This window comes from Myotis yumanensis, unplaced genomic scaffold (genome assembly GCF_028538775.1).
Source record: "Myotis yumanensis isolate MYYU_CA2020_CCGP unplaced genomic scaffold, mMyoYum1.0.hap1 SCAF_13, whole genome shotgun sequence".
NCBI classification, from domain to species: Eukaryota; Metazoa; Chordata; class Mammalia; order Chiroptera; family Vespertilionidae; genus Myotis; species Myotis yumanensis.
Genome location: NW_027223764.1, coordinates 30,825,740 through 30,828,866, shown reverse-complemented (window position 1 = coordinate 30,828,866; position 3,127 = coordinate 30,825,740). Strand labels below are relative to the sequence as shown.

Genomic DNA, 3,127 nt, shown 5'->3' with positions numbered 1-3,127 from the left:
TGGCTCAGTGGATAGAGCATCGGCTTGCAAATTCAAGGGTCCCAGGTTCATTTCCGGTCAAGGGCATGTACCTTGGTTGCAGGCACATACCCAGTGGGGTGTGTGTGAGGAGGCAGCTGATCGATGTCTCTCTCTCATTGATGTTTCTGGCTCTCTGTCCCTCTCCCTTCCTCTCTGTAAAAAATCAATAAAATATATATTTTTAAAAAATGGGGAAAGAAATACTGTGCAAACAGGTAGGGTAAGATGCTAAATAGAGTTAGTTTTAACTTTACACTCAGAGCGATTCATGCCACTTCATTCTTCATATATTGAAGAACTATCTAAATGCCTTAATCTCCTCAAAGGGGACAATTTGTTTTATAATAACAATTGGCAGACTTTTCTGCATTTCTAAACTTATTGAATCACATGTGATAGCTTTTGTAATCAGCAATTCTCTTCTTATTGGTAATATAGAAAAGTCCCTTTATAGAACTCAACTTTTTAAAAAATATTATTTTAATGAAAGATTTTAAAAATCAAGATTAATGCAAAATATGCACATTAAGAAAAAATTTAAAAACTTTCATAAAGAGAGAACTGTATTACTTTATTATTATTTAGCAAGAACTTTATTCTTTATCAAGAATTGTTTTAGGGGTGGGCCGACCGCCTGGAGCACGCAGGGATGCGTCAGGCGTCCGAGACCCTCCGTGGCAGGGCGAGGCCTAGGGGCCATTCGGGGGACGCCACGACCGCCCCCGGGAACAGTACAGGCATGTGCACCCAAGTGCGGCCGCCCCAGAGGGGTACTCTCCAAGTGCTTCGCGGTGATGGGGCCTCTGTGGGGACTGTCATCGTGTTCCACTGCCCCTCAGGACACCAGATGGTGGGGTCTGGCCTCCTCGCCTGCACCTGGAAGGGGAGCGTCGCTGAGTGGTCTTCAGGGACCCCTGTGTGCAAAGCTGTGATGCCCCATGAGACCTTTGGCTTCAGGGTGGCTATGATCGCCTCCATCGTCAGCTGCGCCATCATCCTGCTCATGTCTATGGCCTTCCTCACCTGCTGCCTCTTGAAGTGCGTGAAGAGGACCGAGCAGCGACGCTTCAACAGAGCTGCCCAGCTGTGGCTCCAGCTGCGAGGTGAAGACTTGGAGACGCTGCAGGCCACCTACCTGGGCCTCCTGGGCTTGAAGAACAGCAGCGGCAATGCGGGGCCCAGAGGCCAGCCTGGCCAGGAGCGTGGCCACCATAGCTTCACCATAGACCTCGGTGAGCGCGCCAGAGCGCTGGCTGGTGTGGCCGGCTGCGTGGACAAGGACCCCCGGACCCCTGGCAGTGCCGCCTGCTCACCCTGGGCCCCCGTGACGGTGCACAGTGAACCCCGGGAAGACCCCGCCTGCCCCCAGGCCCACCGCTGCAAGGCCCAGACAGCCAGGCCCGAGCCGCCCTCCACACCGAGGAGACCAGGCCCACCCGTCAGCCGGCCACCTGTGTTTCCACGTGTGTCTAGCTCGAGGCGGGTCAGTGAAGTAAGCGTCTGGTTTCCAGATCCTCAGGCCTGGTGCTGAGCTGGGCGTGCCCTGTGCCTGCAGCTCAGCCGCAGCAGCTGTGACAGCCAGGCTCCTGGGAATCGCCCTGAGGCGGGCAGAGCAGCGGCAGCCCCCAGCCAGGGACCTAAGCGGCTGGACATGAGGACATCTGCTCTGCACAGCCCAGAGGGAGTGGGCAGCCCATCCTGGCTCCCAGCGGCCAGGCTGCCTCCACAGGGAGTGCTCCTCCCAGGGTCTGCGCGGTTGCGGGGAGGGTGGGAAGTAAACAAGTCTCAAACTGAAAATCACAGAGGGGAAACCAGGGCTCAGTTCAACCCCTGCAAACCACTCAGGGGAAGTGTCTAGAATTCTAGATGCAGCCTTTATCCCCTCCCCCGCCCCCCCCCCCCCCCCCCCCCGGCCTCTGGGCAGCGCTCTCAGCAGCGCAGGTCTCAGGGCCTCTCCTGGGGAGCCCTCTCCCCGCCCCCCCCCGCCCCCCCCCCGCCGTGTGGGGGCCCGTCAGCGGGAGGAAGGCAAAAATAAAAAAGAATTGTTTTATATAAATTGTTTTGGTCACTCTGCAAGTTAAATATTTTTTAATTGAATTTCCACATAAAGTCTAGCTCCAGACAATAATTCTATTTCACTTTGTATCTTTTCTTATTTGAATGAATGCCTATTCATTTCTTATAAACAATCCAATTAAAAAATGGGCAGAAGACTTGAATAGACACTTCTTCAAAGAAGACATACAAATGGCCAATAGGCATATGAAAAAATGCTCATCCTCATTAATCATCAAAAAAATGCAAATTAAAACCAAAATGTGATAGCTCCTCACACCTGTCAAAATGGCAATCATTAATATATCAACAAACAACAATATCTCTCTCTCTCTCTCTCTCTCTCTCTCTCTCTCTCTCATCTTTGGGTGAGGATTTTAAAATGAGTGGATTAAAAAAACTGTGGCACACTTACATGATGGGATACTACTCAGCCATAAAAAAAAGAAAATTTTACCCTTTGCAACAGCATGGATGGACGAGAACCATATTACTTATTTGTTCTTTTGTGTCAAGCTCCAATATTGACAAAGCACTATTTTTTGTTTTCCTGGATTTGAAAGATTACCCAATATCCGATTTTTTATCTTGTTATTTTTCCCCAGCTTTGGGATAAGTTGACATATAACAACTTTTCATATTGTTGGTAAACACATATTTTAATTAATAGAACACTTACATTATAATGTTTAAACATATTAAAAATTTGGTTCTATTCAATGGCATTCACTATATTATAATAGACAAAACAGGAGATCAACAGGTTCTGGACAAAAGTTAAAAGAAATTAATGTTAATAAAACTTGGGGTTAGCACATTATGTACTCTACCTACATCCTACATGAGCGATTTTTAACCTTTTTAATCTCATGGCATACATAAACTAATTACTAATAGTCTACATCACACCGGAAACATGTTTTGCTGTTGTGACAAAAATAGGTATAATTTTGATTTATTCACACTGAACAGTTATTTTTGTGTTGGTACTTGTCACTTATTTTTTTGACAATGTAAGGGAAGAGAGGTCGGTGCCCCTGACTAAATTGTC

At 47.7% G+C, this 3,127-nt stretch overlaps 1 pseudogene; it reads left to right on the top strand.

Moving 5' to 3' along the window:
- Positions 1 to 670: 670 nt before the first annotated feature.
- LOC139021512 (sushi domain-containing protein 3 pseudogene) lies at positions 671 to 1,512 on the top strand (annotated as a pseudogene).
- The last annotated feature ends 1,615 nt before the right edge of the window (positions 1,513 to 3,127 follow it).